General features: G+C 33.9%; 1 long non-coding RNA gene across 2 annotated transcripts in view; it reads left to right on the top strand.

The window, feature by feature from the left end:
• LOC129501678 (uncharacterized) overlaps window positions 1-19,291 on the top strand; it is a 141,242-nt gene that overhangs the window by 62,621 nt on the left and 59,330 nt on the right. The window contains exon 6 of one of the 2 annotated variants that reach the window (XR_008662790.1): window positions 1,421-1,571. The exons of the other annotated variant lie outside the window; for it this stretch is intronic. This is a non-coding gene — a long non-coding RNA (uncharacterized LOC129501678). Of the gene's footprint in view, window positions 1-1,420; window positions 1,572-19,291 lie in introns of those variants that run through there. 2 annotated transcript variants of the gene reach the window in all.

The raw sequence follows: 19,291 nt of genomic DNA, 5'->3' as shown, positions 1-19,291 counted from the left end.
CACCTTCAGCCCAGGGCCTGATCCTGGAGTGTGGGGATCGAGTCCCACATCAGGCTCCCTGCATGGAGCCTGTTTCTCCCTCTGCTTATGTCTCTGCATCTTTCTCTCTGTGTCTCTCATGAATAAATAAATGAAATCTTTAAAAAAAATAATAATTCAATATATCAATCTCAAGAAGCCCCAACTAAAATATTTCTTGTGCTTAAATGGAATAAAATAAACATTTTTTTAAATTTTTATTTATTTATGATAGTCACCCAGTGAGAGAGAGAGAGGCAGAAACATAGGCAGAGGGAGAAGCAGGTTCCATGCACCGGGAGCCTGACGTGGGATCCGATCCCGGGTCTCCAGGATCGCGCCCTGGGCCAAAGGGAAGCGCCAAACCGCTGCGCCACCCAGGGATCCTAAAATAAACATTTTAATAACATTTTGGTTCTTATTGATTAGTGAAGGGTAGATAATTTACAGATAATCTCAAGTTTATATGCTATTAGTGTTTTCTAAGTTTGCAGGCTGTGTGACAGTACCTCTCACTTTATTACTTGTAGAACTCCCAAATACATTTCATTTTTTAATGAATACCAGAGGTAAAAATTCCTTGGTAGTTTGGAAGTTGGGGAGAGGAAAAATGTATATCTTTGAGTTGTATATTTTAATTATGAGGTAAATGCCCTTATGTTCATTTTGTTCCCGTCTCTTGTTTGGCAATTTTCAATTTAGATTTATCAAATACTAACAAATTTTTACAAGTTCAGTATATGGTGTAGAATATGTAGTATTAAATGTTAGTAGAAATACCACGCTGAAAATACTCCTCTCATCTTTTTCAATCCTTTGTCTTAAAAAAAGTATTCCTTTATGTAGCTCTGTATTTAATAACCAGCAGCGTTATCCTGGCTTTGAATATATAATAGAATATGAAAGGAAAGTTGAATGTTTCAAACTACATTGTAATTTTATATTCAAATACACTGTAATCTTATCTCTTAACTCCTGGTTTATGGTGGTCTCCATCAGAGTTAACTGTTATAATTAGGATTAATGAAGCATAAAATGCTTTCCCTTCCCCTTTCTGAGTAGGGGACATTCTGTTCCCCCTTTTTTTTCCATTTCCTAATTTTCAATCCTTGAAATTCAAGCTTAAATTTTACCCTATGCTAAAAATTTCTTATGTTCAGTAAGAATATTACCCATCCCCCATCAAGGTTGGGAAGTTAATTTCAGTATACATATTTTATGAAAGATGATAAAAATCAGAAATGTCTCAATATTTTACCACAAAATAAATTAAAAAGAGATAATTACTATAATTTCTAGCCTTTTGTACCACCATCCAAAATAACATCAAAGTCTTACCATTTCATAATAGTCATGCTGCTTAACACATCGTAAATAGTTAAACTTCTCTTCTTTGCTCTAGATGTTTCTGTAACACACTTTGTGATGTAACTAAAAGAAAAGTTGGGTATGTGAGTAGCAAAGGAGACCCAATCCTTCCATGTTCCTTGATTCCTTGGATGCGTGATGACATGGATAGATCACTGAACAAATTGAGATCTCGGGTTAATGTTACACATGTGAGTAGTTGTATTTGCCTCTCTTTCTCAAATTAGTCAATTTTAACACATAGTATTTTGACATATTTGCTTTATATAATTTTGTTGTTTAAGATCACAGAGACTGTTGAATCCCTTCACATTCCATTCCCACTCACTTCACTTCTCCAGGAGTAACCTCTAAGTTTTTATATTTCTATGTATGTATGTACCCATAAATCATATACACCTGCTCTGCCAATATGGTAGCCCTCAGCCACTTGTGACTTTAAATTTAAATTAATTAAAATAAAATGCATTCAGTTCCTCAGGAACACTAGCCACATTACAAGTCTTTAATATTTATATGTAGCTTAGGCTACTGTATTGGATGGGGCAGATACAGAACATCTTCATATTGTGGAAAAGTTCTCATATAAGTTTGCATGTTTTAAACTTCATATAAATTATATTTTACTAATCATATTATGGAGCTTATTTTTTTTTCTCAGTATTGTGTTTCTGAAACTTATCTATGTGACCTTCAGATTTATGGACATTTAGACCATTTCCAGTTTTTAATTTTATTTATTTATTTATCTATTTATTTATATTTTTATTGGAGTTTGATTTGCCAATGCTGCAATGAGCATTTTTATGCATGTTTCTTTACACATATGTGTGAAAGTTTTTTTTAGGATATGCATTTCTTGGTTGTAATCATTGTCAGCTTTACACGATGTGACCAAATCATTCCCTAAAATAGCTGTATCAGTTTCTGCCTCAACTAGCAGTTTTCTTCACATTCTTGCAGATACTTAGACTACAGACTATATAAACTATTGTTATCAAATGTTAGTTTGTTTTAATTTTGGGTTTCCCTAACATTTAGTGAGTACGAGCAGCCTTTCCTATGTTTGTTGGCCATTTGGAATTTCTTTTCTGTGAACTGCCCATTTATATTTCCTTTTTGTTGTTATTTTCCTTTTGATTTAGAAGTTCTTTATAATAACTCATTTTTGATTGTATGCATTATAAGTTTGTCCCATTCTGTGTCTTATCTTTTTACTTTGCTTATGGTTTCTTGATGTATAGAAGTTTTAAAATTCATTGTGTAAAAAGTTTCAGCCTTTCATGTTAATGCTTGTGCTTTTTTGTATCTTGTTTATGCACGCTTTTCCTTATTTGATGCCTTATGACTAATTTCTTGCTTTTTCCCCTAAAAGTGTTAAATTTTTGCTTTCTAGATTTGGGTTTTTAAAATCACCTGGGATTTATTTTGTGAGCCAGTGATCTCATTTTTTCCCCATATGTGTAACTAATTTTTTTAGATCATTTTTTAAAAATAATTTTTCCTTTTCCCAGTGATTTGTGTTGCCAACTTTTTCATTTTCCAAATTGCCATATATAGATGCATCAGTCTCTGGGTTCTCTATTCTGTATGGTTGATTTGTTTATTTTATATCTTCTGAATTGTAAGAGCTTTGTAATATGATGATGGCTATTTAAGGTAAGTCTTGCCACCTTGTCCATCTTCATGAAAATTGTTCTATTTTTGGTATCCTCTCTCACATGTGAATTATAGAGTCCTATTATCAAGTACAATCAACAACCCTTATGGGATTTCTACTGGAATTGAATTAATAGAGTAATTTAATGCAAATAGACATTTTCAGGAAACTTAGTCTTCCTGTCTACCAACATAGTATATCCCATTCATTTGTTTTCATTTATGCCTGACAATAAAGTTTTATAATTTAATTTATAATATAATTTATAAATTGCTTTATAGGGATCTTACTCCGATTTTGTTAGACATGCTCTTAGGTACATTATGATTTTATTTCTGTTGCTAATGAGATTTTTTAAAATTACATTTCTACTTGGTTACTGTTTGTACATAGGAATATTATTATTTATATTTTGATCTTGTATCCAATAACCTTGTTAAACTATCTCATTAATTTTGATCTTTTATGTAATAATTTATCTGAAAATAATTTTTTAGTTCTTAGGCTTTTAATAATTTTTAAAGTTGCTTAGGATTTCCTTACTTATTAGGAAAAGGTGACTATAAGCAATATGTAGTAACAAGCATCCTCATCTTGTTTCTAACTTTAAATGCTTTAGAAATTTTCTCATTAAATATCAGTCTAAGGAAGTTTCTTTGTATTCTTAACTTGCTAAGTGGTTCTTAATAAAAGGTGATGTATAGATGCTGAGTTTTGTTTCCCGTGGAAAAAAAGATCTTTAAAAGAGGATATGAGGTTTTTTATATATGTTGATGTGGCAAATTACATTAAGTAATCATTGCATTCTTGGGATAACCCTTACTTGATCATGAGTAGTTTGTGTGTCTGTGTGTGTGTGTGTGGTGTATATATATATGTGTGTGTGTGTGTGTACTTACATAGATATGTAGATGATGTATATAGACAAATGATTATTAATTAAATTTGCTAATATTTTGTGTAGAATTTCTTTTATTAATATTAGTAAATTTGAATGCTCTATTGTGTTTTCTTATATAGTTTTTGTTATTTTGAGCTTTAAGGTGATATGAGCTTTATAAAATGGGCTGAACAGCTTACTCTATTTTTTTCTGTTCATGGAATATCCTATTTAAAATAAGGGTTATCTTTCTTCAAGATTTGATAATACTTGTCTATAAACAACAGACTTGGCTTGATGCTTTCTTGTGCATAGATATTTGGCTGCTGATTTAATTTTTTGATGTTTATGAATATATTTGGGTTTTCAGTATTCTTGAGTCAGATTTTGGTTATTTAAACAGGATGTCTCAGAAGTCTTAGTGCAGTTTTAAATTTGAGTGACTTAAAGAGTATACATGCCACAGACTTGTATAATTATTTCAATGTTTATTTAAATTTATTTTTACATTTTATGGTTTTTGAAACAAATTAAAATTTTCAGTGTTTGCCATCTTTTAACTACAGGACTGAAACAAAATACTATAATTAAAGATTTATTATTAAATTTCTTTATAGATTTTTACTCCTTTTTTTTCTTATACAATTTATTGATCAAATCAGTTTATTAATTTGTAAATTTTCCCTTTGTGTTGAGGATTCCGAAGACCACTCCCAGCTCACGGATTCACTAAGAGGACTCCTAGGATTCAGCATATAGTTGTACTCTAGGCTGTTATGTATTATATAGTAAAAGGGTATGGAGCGATATCAGTAAAGGGGAAAGGCAAACGGGGCCAAGTCTGGAGGAAGCCAGGCATGAGTCTCCAAGAGACTTTTCCTAGTGCAGTTACACAGGTTGTACTTAATTCCTTCAGGAATGAGTTGTGACAGCTATGTGAAATATCCAAAAGGAAAGCTTACTTCTCAGTGCCCAGGGTTTTTACTGGAGGCTGGTTATGTAGGCATCTTCTGCCTGGTATGTCCTAAAATTCTCAATTGCAGAGGGAGAGCAGATGTCGAGCCTTAGCCCACTTGTACAGATAGGTTAGGCACATTAAGCAGTCTTATCAGTTCTGAGAATGGTGGGAACTCTACTGACATACACATTCCCAGACACTAGCCAAAGAAGGGCCAAGTCTTGCAAACAGACTTTTCTAAGGATAGTGGTTTCAGTCTTGCTGTATTAACTCTTTTTGTACACCTACATTCAGGATTATGCTAACTGCATCTGAGATGTTGTTCAGTGTGGTCCTCTGTTTCTATTCCCTGTAGACCAGTACTTGGGTCTAGAGGCTGACACAGCCTAGGTTTTTTTTTTTTTTTTTTTTTTTTTGGCAAGAATATTTCATAGGTGGTGTTGTATACTTTCTTCCACATCATAACAGGAGGCATATAGCATGTGGTTGTTTTTTTTATGTCTCTGATGTTAAGATTGACCAGTAGTTCCAGGTATTGTCAGCCTGATGTCTACATTGTAGAGTTTCCCCTCTGTTATTTGCCCAATGATTTTAGCGCCTATTGATGACCATTGCCCAGATTCCTCCTGCCAGAGTTGTAAAATTCTTCTTTTTTGTATATAATTGCCCTCATCAGCTGTTCGGTCTTTTTTTTTTTTCCCTAAAATTTTATTTAATTATTCATGAGAGACACAAAGAGGCAGTGACACAGACAGAGGGAGAAGCAGGCTTCCCACAGGGAGCCCCATGCGGACCCCATCCCAGGACCCCGGGATCACGACCTGAGCCAAAGGCAGATGCTCAACCGCTGCGCCACCCAGGCATCCCACTATTCAGTTTTTCTGAGGTACAATTAATAAATAAAAGACAGGACAAAATTGCATGTTTTTTTTTGCCTTGTACTTAGTTTTCAGAATAGTAAGTTGGTTCCCTCGCATCCTCCAAAGGCAATTATGAATATTCATTTTTTATTATTGCTATGAACATATGGATTTTTAATATTTAGTTTTTTAACCATTGATAGTATAAGTGTCCCATCTTTTACCACCTCCCTAAGTTACCTCTTGAGCCCTTTTGACAACACTATCAGCTTTTGATAACTTGTTTTCTGGTACAGTAAGATATTTCAGGCTCATCTTGTCTGTTTTCTACCCTAGAACTGGAGTACATTTCTATCCTAGTTCCTTTTAGTGCAGAAATTATATTTAGAGACCACATTTTAGATAATGGGGTGCTCAATTGTCTGCACTTGTCACTGTTTCTAGGCCTTTTTATTTTTATTTATTTGTTGTTTCTAGGCATTTTTAGTGGAAATATGAACAGCTAGGAAATACAAATTTTTTAAAAAAATACTTCATGAGTATATCCTGATATTTCCATTTCAAATTTGGGATTACAAGGGTTTTTAACTTTTCTTTGTTTTTTTTTACTTGTGTTTTTTTTCTCTTATGCCAAAAAATATTGATTCCTGGTGACCCTAATGCAACTAATTGCTCTTTGTGTATTAATATCAGCATAGCAACACCAGTGTCATTTCTACTATAATACAATGACTGAAATAGTTTACAACTTCCTTGCAGTTCTTTGGGTCCTTGTTGTATATTCCACTGATGATTTGTAATCAAATTACTCTGTTTTTAAGTCACTTGAAATAATTGTTTCCTGTGTGTTCATTAAATCCATTGACTTGATACATGGATTAGTTTGATTTTACTTTCAAATTTTGGGGAGGACTTTTAATTTCTTGATTCCATTTTCTTATATAATTATATCAGATATTTACAATTTCATAGTAAAAACTAGAACATAAGATAAATTTGTAAAAGTTGGCTTCTATCCTTCCTTCTACCTTCTTTTTTCCTTTCCCACAAATGAATAATTTATTAGCTTTTGATTGATACCTGTCTTTTTTTAAAAAAAATGAAACCAAATGTATGTGTTTGTATATTTATATTTCCTTTCTTAGATAAACACATGCATACCAATATTTCCTGGAGACCATACCATAATATTATATAGAAATTCCTTATTTGGATCTGTTTTTTATCTGGCATAGGATTATCATACCATGCATGTAATGTAAATTCAAACCTCAAACCTATCTTCAGATTTTGCTCTTTCATGGGAGACTTTTTTTTTTCATACATAGAGCTTTTGGCAGAGGACCAACTTCCTTGCTTCTCTTCTGAGCTTATGAGCAGAGATTTTTTAACACCTCCCCCCCCTTTTTTTTAATAGAGTAAGCAGTCTTTCAGATTATCTGATTTTTTAATCGAGTACCCCAGTTATTTCATTCTGACTCTGACTATCCCTCATCTGGACCGTAAAATCTCAGCTACAGGCTCTTACACCATTTCTACTCCGTTCTTCTTTATGTTGTTATGCTATCTGCCTGGACTCTTGTGACTCTCGTTTTGAGTTCTGTTTTTGGAGCCTGGATATTTCTAAGCTATGTATTTTTTTGGAGCTTCTTTGTGTTTGGAGCAGGAGAAAACTCACTTTGTCATATTCCCAGAAGTAGACCAACAGCATTTATTTTCTATCCCTCTTGTCTGTCATCTTTTTTGTAACTAACTGAAGGAGTACACACATGTACTCACAAATACAGAACAAGTTTTTTTTTCAGAACAAGTTTTTAAGACATGTCTTATAACTAAAATTATGTCGTTTCCTACCAAACCATCCCCCCTTTCTCTTGCTTGAAAAATTATTGATCTTCTGTAATAGTTATTATAAGTGTTTTTTAAGTACAGTTTCTTCCTTTTTCTCTTTTCTGTCTTGTTTTCTCCTTTTTCCATCTCTCAATAAATCAAAGAAAAATCTGTATTGAGAATCCAGGTCTATTAATCTTAGTGCTTCTTTCTGAAGGGCAATAAAGTCATGAGGCTTTTACACAACATTATAGTGAATATAAATTCTTTTTAGTAAAAAAGAAAAAATACCAATGTATAATTTGTGTACAAGTGCAGATTCTTGTTTCGGGGTATTAAGCTGTATCCAATAACATTTATTCCTATTTGATTTTATGTCTTTGTTTCCCTGGTGCTGCCCTCTAACTTGTGTCCTCCCTGTTGCTTTCTTTGATTCTTCCTTATTTGCAGTGCAGGGGTTTCATTAAAACTCTATCAGCTATTGGCATGCCAAGGAGGAACTTCCGTATTTCATACATTTCACTCAGATATTTTCCTGTACCTCTTTGCAAATTAAATTATGGAGGCAATATTAATATGTAGTAAATAGCCTAGAAATGTCCAAGTCATAGTTATTCAGATTATTTAAAGAGATTTGTAGCTTTCAGACAAATTCTCCTTCAGGGATGACATATTTACTTAGAACTTTGACTAGAGGTAAGAACTTTGCAAAAGTATTGGAAAAATTGTTTCAACCATTTTTGAGTTTCTTAAGTGATAAAGAGTAATTTCATTCCTACTTATTTTTGTTAGCTTATAACTCATATTATTTGGTATAATGTCTTAACCAGAGTGAAAAATAATGCAAGAGACACTATTAAATCTTTCTTTATAGACTATTTTAAGTGGCTCCAAGGAAAGTTAACTTTCAGGGTACCCCAAAGGATATTATCATTATGGTTTTCTTTTTTTGTTATAAGACTTGCTTCTTTTTTAAAAAGAACACTTAGAAAATCCAGGGGAAAAATGACATACAGCATTTAAACCTGTGCATTGATTAGCAAACTTAAAAGTGAAATGTTTTCTAACTGACCCTTGAGTCAAATTACACGAAATCATGCAGTGTATACATTTACTGACACGTTTAGTGAAAACATGAGGAATGTGAGAAAGCTAATAAGAATTTTAACTTTTTTTTTTGGTATTCCAGGCTATGGCATTTGCTTTCATTTTCTTCACACATTCATGATGTCATCTGTGTCAATGTTTATCAACTTAGATTTATAAATATGTGTCACATTAAATGTACTTGAGTATAGTATATACATTTGAACATGAATTTGTGGAGACAGTAAAACACACATCAATTATAAGTATAAAAGATTCAACAAGATAACAATCCAAGTTCCTGTAGTTGTCACTGTTTCAGAGTGATGTGAAATTAAGGAAAAAAGCTCCATTTTACATCTAATTGAGTTTGCTAGAGCAGTATCATTCATATGTTTAAAACAGGAACATGTCTTTTCTCAGAACTTGTAAACCAACTAGCTCAAAGATAGCTTGGTGAAGAGGACACAACCTTTGGTTTTAGGCAGCCAGAGTTTTAATTACAGCTCTGATGATGAGACTGGGAAGGTTTCACACAGGAACCTAAACAAACACCATAATATCTCCATTGCTATCTGTCTTGTTTCCTGCTTCAGCATTTTTCATATATGTCCTACACATTGCATTAATAGAAACTCAACCAGAAAACTGGGTTTTGAGTTCCTTGGTATCCATCACAGTCTGTAGTAATGACTACTATGAATCACTGAGGCATATGGAATAATTTTATTTTTATTTTATTTTTTTAAGATTTTATTTATTAATAAAGACACACACACACACACAGAGGCAGAGACACAGGCAGAGGAAGAAGCAGCCTCCATGCAGGGAGCCTGATGTGGGACTCGTTCCTGGGACTCCAGGACCATGCCCCGGGCCGAAGGCAGGCGTTAAACTGCTGAGCCATCCAGGGATCCCCAATTTTATTTTTTAAAAAGTATTCTACTGAATGTATTACAAAAATTTAAGAAAGGGGTACATTTTAGAAGTACACTAATAAGGACAGACTATTTCAGAGTCATTGGGTTTCTTCTCATGTAATTTTTTCTGTATGTAAGCTGCCTTACTGAGAACGGGCACCATTTAATGAAGCCATGTGTATTCACAGTAGAGAGGAAGCCAACTAAAGCAAACACTTAGTGACCTTTGTACATGCATATTGCATATCCTCCTTTTTCTGGCAAGGGAGTGACGGTCTCTTTATCACTCATCTAGGGATCTTGAATCCTATGAAGGGGACACAGTCAGGAAAAAAATTGTTGTGCTTTGAGATACCTAAGATGAATATTCACTCAATACAAAAAGAGAAGGGCATCACAGAAGTCATCGTATGTAAATTAAGAGTGCCTGGGAGTAATTATTTTATATGGCAAAGCCAGTGAGATATTAAAAACACCTTATATTTCTCTTTTCAATTCATGAACAAATAAATGTACCAGAGGTGTTTCTTTTAAACATATGCATATATTAAAAGAGGATGCCTTACTATTTCTGTATACTCAAGGTAGGGAGACATAGAGAAAGAAGGGAATAGTAGTAAAGTGTTTGACAAAAATGGGGATTTGAACTTAGAAAGGCCAAGGCATCCCATAATCCCAATTCTAATTTCTGATTGAATAGATTTCTTGCAAAAATATATTTTCCTGAACTCTAGAATTTATAGGGCGGGCTTAGCTAACATTAACAGCACAGCAATTTCCTTTTCTCACAGACAAGCCTGCTTGATCAAAGCAAGACATAAACAGAATGCTTTGCTCATTATTTATATAAACACAAAATGAAATGTGAGTTTTGTGTTTACTTCATATTACTGTCTATAAATGAATAAAGGAATTCAGAGTTTATTTTTGTGTGTTTCACTTTGATTTTATTACCTTTCAGGATACCTAATAATGATATTTAGAAAAGAGATACTTAGTCTTGGGGAAATAATTTGTTTTTTCAGCATGGAGATACTGAATTTCTTTATGTTCAGATCATAGTCATGTTGTTAGCAATACCATTTATCTTCTATAACAATTTTGAGAAATGTATGCTGTATTTGTTTTATAGTACTCAAGAAACATTCTTTACTTTTTTGAAGTTTTTATTTAAATTACAGTTAGTTAACCTACAGTGTGCTATTAGCTTCAGGTGTACAATGTAGTGATGCAACACTTCTATATATCACCTGGTGCTGGTCACAAGTGCACTCCTTAATCCCCATCACCAACTTAACTCATTTTCCCACCCACCTCCCTTCTGATAACCATCAGTTCTCCACAGTTAAAAGTCTGTTTCTTGGTTTGGCCTCCCCCCTTCTCTCTTTTTCCCTTTTGCTTGTTTGTTTTGTTTCTTAAATCCCACATATGAGTGAAATCATATGGTATTTGTCCTTCTCTGACTTATTTCTTTTATTATTTTTTTGTATTTTTTTTATTAGTTCGATTTGCCAACATATAGCATAACACCCAGTGCTCATCCTGTCAGGTGCCCCCCTCAGCTCCCATCACCCAGTCACCCCATCCCCCCACCCACTTCCCTTTCCACTACCCCTTGTTCATTTCCCAGAGTTAGGTGTCTCTCTTGTTCTGTCTCTGACTTATTTTGCTTATTTTGCTTAGCATAATACTCTCTAGCTCCATCTATGTCCTTGCAAATGGCAAGATTTCATTCCTTATTATGGCTGAATAATACTTCACTGTGTGTGTGTGTGTGTGTGTGTACACGTGTGGGCATGTGTATATCCATTTATGTATATGTATGTAAGTTTATTCATCTATCACCTGATGGACACTTGGGCTGTTTCCATAATTTGGCTATTGTAGATAATGCTACTGTAATCATCAGGGTGCATGTATCCTTTTGAATTAGTATATTAGTATCCTTTGGATAGATACCTAGTAATATTGCAGGATTGTAGAGTAGTTCTGTTTTTAACTATTTGAGGAACCTCCATACTGTTTTCTGCAGTCGGTGCACCAGTTTGCATTCCCACCAACAGTGCAAGAGGGTTCCTCTTTCTTTACATCCTTGCCAACACCTGTTGTTTCTTGTGTTGTTGATTTTAGCCATTCTGACAGGTGTGAGGTGATATCTTGTCATTCTTTACTGGTTTTAAAGTTGTGAAATTCAGAAAATGTATTTGAGGAGAGTATTTCCAAAATACTTCATAACTAGTTGAGTAAGTAGTGTTTTGAAATAAATTTATTTTCTCTTAAAAACTAAATGTCCAGTAATAGCCATATTTGTATATATAAATATACCTTATTATAAAATTTTGTATAGTACAAATATTTATATATTAAAGATTAAAAACTTTGGGAATACATTTTTCCCCCAAATAGAATAATAAAGTAAGTATTAAGATTCTTAACTTCTCTTACCTTATGTGGTCTTGACCAAGCCTGAGTTCTCCTGCCTCTTCTTTGATTAAAGTCTGTAAACATTTACATTTCATTACAGAAACTATGTACTTTTAAGGGGCACATCTTAGAATTTTGGAGAGGTCCTCACCCTGTTTGCATTTTCCTCATGCACTTGGCTTTATTTTCTTGCTTTAAAATAATTGTAGTTTAATGCTAGGTTTGGATGTATAATTGTACTTTTTCTTAATGAGAAAAGACAAAAATGAAGCATAGAGAAGAGATTAAAGTAGAAGAGACTAAAGTACTGAGAAGAGTCTCTTGTATGAAACCCTGTGTAGACTGTAGATTACATCCACATAAATACAAAATCACTACTTGAAAAATGCATAGTGTTTGAAAGGATCAAAGAAAACCACACCAAAACTTATAAGCAGTTATAAGTAGACCATACAATATGTGACCTTTTGCATCTGCTTTCTTTCACTTAATGTAATGTTTTTGAGGTTCATCCAAGTTGTAAAATGTATCAGTTCTTTTGTTCCTTTTTATGGCTGAATATACACAATATGTACATACTCCCAATTTGCTTATCCATTTATCCACTGATTGGCATGTGGGCTATTTCTATCCTTTTGGCTATTGTGAATAATGCTACTATAAACATTCATGAATAAGTTTCTGTATGGATATGTTTTCATTTCTCCTAGGTATATACTTAGGAACAGAATTTCTAAATCATACGGTTATTCTGTGTTTAATTTTTTGAGGAATAGCCAAATTGTTTTCCATAGCAGCTGTACCATTTTGCATTCTCACCAGTAATGGGAAATAAGACCTACCAAGCGGTCTTATTTCTCTATATCCTTGCTAACACTTATTTTTATTAACTTATTCTTTGATTAAAACTATCTAGTAGATACGAAATGTTTTTTCATTATGCATGTCTTCAATAACTAGAGATAGTGAAAATCTTGTTATGTGCTTGTTGGCTATTTTTGTATCTTCTTTGAAACTATGCAGGTCCCTTCCCACTTTTTATTTGGGCTTATTTGTCTCTGTGTAGACTGTAAATTATATCCACATAAATACAAAATCACTACTATAATATTGAATTATAAGGGTTCTTTTTTTTTTAAGATTTTATTAAAGAGAGAGAGAGAGAGGCAGAGACACAGGCAGAGGGAGAAGCAGGCTCCATGTAGGGAGCCCCTCGTGGGACTCGATCCCCGGTCCCCAGGATCAGGCCCTGGGCTGAAGGCATCGCTTAAACCCCTGAGCCACCCAGGCTGCCCAGGGTTAGGGTTTTAAGGGTTCTTAATATATTCTCATTATTAATCCTTTATCAGATACATGATTTGCAGAATTTTTCTCTATTCTTTTTTTTTTTAAGATTTTATTCATTCATGACAGACAGACACACACACACACACACAGAGAGAGAGAGAGAGAGAGAGAGAGAGAGAGAGAGAGACAGAGGTAGAGAGGCAGAGACACAGACAGAAGGAGAAGCAGGCTCCATGCAGGGAGCCCGGCATGGGATTGGATCTCCGGTCCCCAGGATCACACCCTGGGCCAAAGGCGGTGCCAAACCGCTGGGCCACCGGGGCTGCCCTTTTTTCTCTATTCTTTAGGTTGTTCTTTGGCATTGTTGATAATGTTCTGTAATGTACAAAAACTATTTTAATTTCTATGAAGGCAATTTTGTTTTCCACTCTTACTGCTCACACTTTTGGTGTCTAATCTATGAATCTATTACAAAATCTGAGGTTATGAAGATACCCCTCTTTTTTCTTCTGGTAATTTTACAGTTTTAGCTCTCATATTTAGGCCATTTACTCAAGTTAATTTTTGTTTAAGAAGTGAGGAATGGATCCAACTTCATTATTTGTATGTGATTATCCATTTATCCTTCCACCACTTATTGGAGACTTTTCTTTCCCTGTTGAATGGTCTTGTCAAAAAACAATTGTTTATGGATGATTTGGTTTATTTCTAGATCTCAATTCTATTCTGCTGGTTTCTGTTTGTGTCCTGAGGTCAATACCACACTCTTGGTTAGGGTAGCTTTGTAGTACATTTTGAAATTGGGAAGTGTGAGTTTTTCACCCGCATTTTACTTTTTGAATATTGTCTTGGCTATTCAGAGTCCCATGTAGTTCCATATAAATTTGAGGAATTCTCTTTGTGGAGTATTGTCATCTTAACCATAGTCAGTCTTCCAATTCATGAACATGGGATGAATTTCCATTTATTTAAGGCTTCTTTAATTTCTTTTAGCAGTGATTGTATAGTTTTCAATGTTTAATTTGACCTTCTTGGTTAAATGTATTTCTCAGTAATTTATTCTTTTTCATGCTATTGTAAATGAAATTATTTTCTTAATTTCCAGATTGTTCATTGCTGCCATGTAGAAACACAACTAATTGTTGCATGTTGGTCTTGTACCCTACAACTTTGCTGAATTCATTTATTACTAGCTCTAGGTTTGTGTGTGTGTGTGTGTGTGTGTGTGTATTTGTGTGGATTCTGTGGGATTTTGTATATATAGAATCATGACTTTGCAAGTAGAGATAGTTTTACTTCTTTCTACTTCTAAAAGCCTTTATCAGTCAAGGATGCATCTTATTTCTTTTTCTTGTCTAATGGCTCTGGCTAAAATGTCCAATACAATATTGAATAGCTTTGGTCAAAGCATGAATTTTTGTCTTGTTCTTGATCTTAGGGTAAAAGCATTCCTTCACTGCTAGGTATGATATTTTAACTATGGGTTTTCATAAATTCTCCTTACTGCAGTGAGGAAATTCCCTTTTATCCTAATTTTTGGGCATTTTTATCATGAGAGAATTTAGAATTTTGTCAGCTGCTTTTTTGGGCATGTATTGAGATGATCATGTAGTTTTAAAAAAATTATGTTATTGTGGTTTGCATTACATTGATTTTCATATGTTGAACTGCCATTGCATTCCTTATTTATATCCTGCTTGGTGACGGTGTATAATTTTTTTAAAAGTAGGTTGCACACCCAGCGTGGAGCCCAGCATGAGGTTCAAACTCATGACCCTGAGATCAAGACCTGAGCTGAGATCAATAGTCAGACTCAACCTGCTGAGCCACCCCTGTGCTCTGATGGTGTATAATTTTTATAATGTGCTCTTGGACCTTGTTTGCTGGTATTTTGTCGAGGAATTTTGTACATATTCAGGAGAAGTATTGGTGTGTAGTTTTCTCATGGTATCTTTGGCTTTGGTATCAGGTTAATGCAGACATCATGAACTGTGTTAAGAGTTTGCTCTCTGTTTTTCGGGAAGAGTTTGAGAAAGAATGTTGCTAATCCTTCTTTTAGTGATTAATAGAATTCACTACTGAAGCCAAATGGTACTGATTTTTCTTTTGTTGGGCTGTTTTAATTAATTGATTCAATTTCTTGTTACTGATCTGTTCAGATTTTTTACTCCCTGAGTTAGTTTGATAATATGTACTTTCCTGGGAATTCATCCATTTTATTTAGATTGTCTAATTTGTTGGTATAAAATTTTCATAGTATTTTCTTATAGTCCGTTTAATTTCTGTAAAACAACTACAGTTCCTCAGATGTATATGAAACTGCAAGAGACTTTGAGTAGACAAAACAATATTGAAAAAGTAAGTGTAGTAGTGTCTCTGCTTTCATCTTATTATAGTTATTTGCCTTTTTCTCTTTTTTTTCTTAGTCTAGCTAAAGGTTTCTCATTTTTTCCAAAGAACTGACCTTTGAGTTTATTACCTTTATTGCTTTTCTCTTTTCTGTTTTGTTTCTCTAAGCTATAGTGTTTATTATTTTTTTCCTTTTCTCAGCTTTGGGTTTAGTTTCTTCTTTTTCTAGTTCCTTAATATGTGAAGTTGGGTTGTTGACTTGAGATCTTCTTTTTTGAATGTAGGTGTTTACAGCCATAAATTTCCCAGAGAACACTTCTTTTGCTGCCCTCTATATGTTTTGGTATGTCATGTTTTTATTTTCATTTATCTCTCTTTTTTTAAAGATTATTTATTTATTTATTCATTAGAATACACAGAGAGGAGAGAGAGAGAGAGGCAGAGACACAGGCAGAGGGAGAAGCAGGCTCCATGCAGGGAGCCTGACATGGGACTAGATCCCAGGTCCCAGGATCACGCCCTGGGCTGAAGGCAGCACTAAACCGCTGAGCCATCCGGGCTGCCCCTATTTTCGTTTATCTCAATGTATTTTTTGTGTCCTCTAGTGATTCCTTACTTGATCTAGTGGTTGCTTAAGAGTATGTTGTTTAATTTCCAGGTGTTTGAGTTTTCCTTCTGGTATTGATTTCTAGCTTCATTCCATTGTGGTCAGAGAATATACTTTGAATGGTTTGGTACTTTTTAAATTTGAAAATTGTTTTATGGCCTAGCATATGGTTTATTGTAGAGAATGTTCCAGTGCAGTTGAGAAGAATAGATATCCTGCCATTTAAATGTCTTTTTTTTGGGTCTCTTTTCTCTTTGTTTTGTCATTGAAATTCCATATATGAATGAAATCATATGGTATTTGTTTTTGTCTGACTTCTTTTTTTTATTTTTTTATGATTTTATTTATTTATTTTATTTTCTATCTTATTTTATTTTATTTTTTTAATAAATTTATTTTTTATTGGTGTTCAATTTACCAACATACAGAATAACACCCAGTGCTCATCCCGTCAAGTGCCCCACTCAGTGCCCGTCACTCATTCACCCCCACCCCCTTCCTTCCCCTTCCACCACCCCTAGTTCGTTTCCCAGAGTTAGGAGTCTTTATGTTCTGTCTCCCTTTCTGATATTGTCTGACTTCTTTTACTTAACATTATACCCCCTAGATCCATCCATGTTGTTGCAAATGGCAAGATCTCATTCTTTTTTATGGCCGAGTGATATTCCATTATATATAGATCTCACATCTTCTTTATACATTCATCTGCCTATGGACACTTGGGTTGCTTCCATATCTTGGCTATTGTAAACAATGCTGTAGTCAACATAGGGGTGCATATATCTTTCTGAATTAATGTCTTTGTATTCTCTGGCTAAATACCAACTACAGGAATTACTGGATCATTTAATAATTTTATTTTTATTTTCTTGAGAACTCTCTGTGCTTTTTTCCCATAATAGCTGCACCAGTTTGCATTCCCATGAACAGTGCACTAGGGTTCCTTTTTCTCCATGTCCTCACCATATACATTTATAATTGTTATATCTTTGTGATGAATTGATCCTTTATCACTATAAAATGTCTTTGTTTCTTGCAACTGTTTTTGATGTAAAATCCATTTTGTCTCATATTAATATTGTGAACTGGGCTCCCTTTTGGTTACTATTTGCATGAAATACCTTTTTCCATCCTTTCATTTTCAACTTGTGTTTTTGGGTGTAAAATGAGTCTCTTATATGCAGTTTATAGTTGTATCATGTTTTTAAAAAGATCCCTTCCACTAATAGCGGTATTTTATTTTTTTAATTTTAATTGAAAACAAATTTTAATTGAAATTCTACTTAGTTAACATACAGTGTAGTATTGGTTTTAGGAGTAGAATTCAGTGATTCATCACTTACATACAACACACAGTGCTCATCATATCAAGTGCCCTTCTTAATACCCAACACCCATCTAGCCTATCCTCCCCCACCTCTCTCCATCACTCTTCAGTTTGTTTTCTATCTTTAAGAGTCTCTTATGATTTGTCTCCCTCTCTTTTTTTCTTTTTTTCCTCCTCCCAATATGTTCATCTCTTTGTTTCTTAAGTTCCACATATGAGTGAAATCATATGGTATTTGTTTTTCTCTAACTCATTTCACTTAGCAGACACAATCTAGTTCTATCCATGTTTTTGCGAATGGGAAGATTTTGTTGTTTTTTGATGGCTGTATAATATTCTATTGTGTATATCTATGACGTCTTTTTTTAAAAGATTTTTATTTTTATTTTTTTAAGATTTATTTATTCATTCATTCAGAGAGAGCAAAGAGAGAGGCAGAGATACAGGCAGAGGAAGAAGCAGGCTCCATGCAGGGAGTCCAATGTGGGACTCGATCCCGGGTCTCCAGGATCACACCCCAGGCTGCAGGTGGCGCTAAACTGCTGCGCCACCGGGGCTGCCCTATGACATCTTTTTTATTCATCAGTTGATGGCCATTTGGGCTGTTTACATAGTTTGGCTCTTGTTAATGCTGAATAGCGGTCTTTTAATTGATGAGTTTAACCTACTTTTATAGTTATTATTGGTTATAAAGGACTTATTTCTGCCATTGTGCTCTTTGTTTTCTATGTGTCATATCTTTTTTTTTTGTTCCTCAATTCCTCAAGTGTTGCCTTGTTTTGTGTTTGATTTTTTTTCCTAGAATACCATATTGATTCCCTCTTCATTAAAAATTATTTTTGAGTATAGTTGACACACAGTTTTGCATTGGCTTCAGGCGTATTCATTTCTTTTTATGTATATTTTTAGTTATTTTTTTAATGGTTACCATGAGGATTATAGTTAACATCCTAAATTTATAAAGATCTTATTTGAACCTGATACCAGCAGCTTAGCTTCAGTTGCATGCATTGACTATTTCTCTCTAGCTTTATCCTCTCCTTTACGTTTTTATTACAATTTGCATTTTATACATTGTCCATTAATGTAGATTTATTATTAATAATATAATTATTGTATTGTGCATGTCCTTTAAATGATATAGGAAATAGGGACACCTGGGTGGCTTAGTGGTTGACCATCTGCCTTTGGCCCAGGGCATGATCCTGGAGTCCTGGGATCAAGTCCCACATAGGGCTCCCTGCATGAAGCCTGCTCTCTCTCTGCCTATGTCTCTGCCTCTCTCTGTGTCTCTCATGAATAAATAAATAAAATCTTAAAGAAACAAACAAACAAAAACCCCAAAATCTTAAAAAAAAGATAAAGGAAATAAAAGGAGTTATATACCAAAAATGCAATAATACTAGGTTTTATATTTACCTATGTAGCTGTCTTTATCAGTGATCTTTATTTCTTTGTATGGCTTTGAGTTACTGTCTAGCCTCCTTTCATTTCAGCCTGAAGTACTTCTGTTAGCATTACTTATGGAGAAGATATACTGGTAGTGAATCCCCTTAGGTTTTTGTTTATCTAGGAATGTTCTAATTTCTTTTTCATTTTTGAAGCATTGTTTTGCTGAATACAGAATTCCTGGTTGACATTTTTTCCTTTCAATTCTTTAAATATATTATCCTCCTGTCATCTGGCTTTCATCATTTCTGATATGAAATAGGCCATT

The sequence above is a fragment of the Nyctereutes procyonoides genome, unplaced genomic scaffold (assembly GCF_905146905.1).
Source record: "Nyctereutes procyonoides isolate TBG_1078 unplaced genomic scaffold, NYPRO_anot_genome, whole genome shotgun sequence".
In the NCBI taxonomy this organism is placed as follows: Eukaryota; Metazoa; Chordata; class Mammalia; order Carnivora; family Canidae; genus Nyctereutes; species Nyctereutes procyonoides.
This window is presented reverse-complemented; position numbering and strand designations above follow the sequence as displayed.